Raw genomic sequence first — 200 nt, forward strand, 5'->3', positions numbered from 1 at the left:
AAAAAAAAAAAAAAAGGAGTAGGCCCTGAAGACCCTTTGCATTGTAAAATTCTACTAATGTTGTGATTCTCATTGATTTTGGAGGGTGATCTGAACAGAACTTCTGAATATCCTGAGACTTTTAAGCATATGATATTAGAATTATCACAAAAATATATTTCCATAGAAGTCTGAATAATTGTCTCCTTAAAAAATATATT

The sequence above is a fragment of the Otolemur garnettii genome, unplaced genomic scaffold (assembly GCF_000181295.1).
Source record: "Otolemur garnettii isolate 467f Iridium unplaced genomic scaffold, OtoGar3 scaffold00024, whole genome shotgun sequence".
In the NCBI taxonomy this organism is placed as follows: Eukaryota; Metazoa; Chordata; class Mammalia; order Primates; family Galagidae; genus Otolemur; species Otolemur garnettii.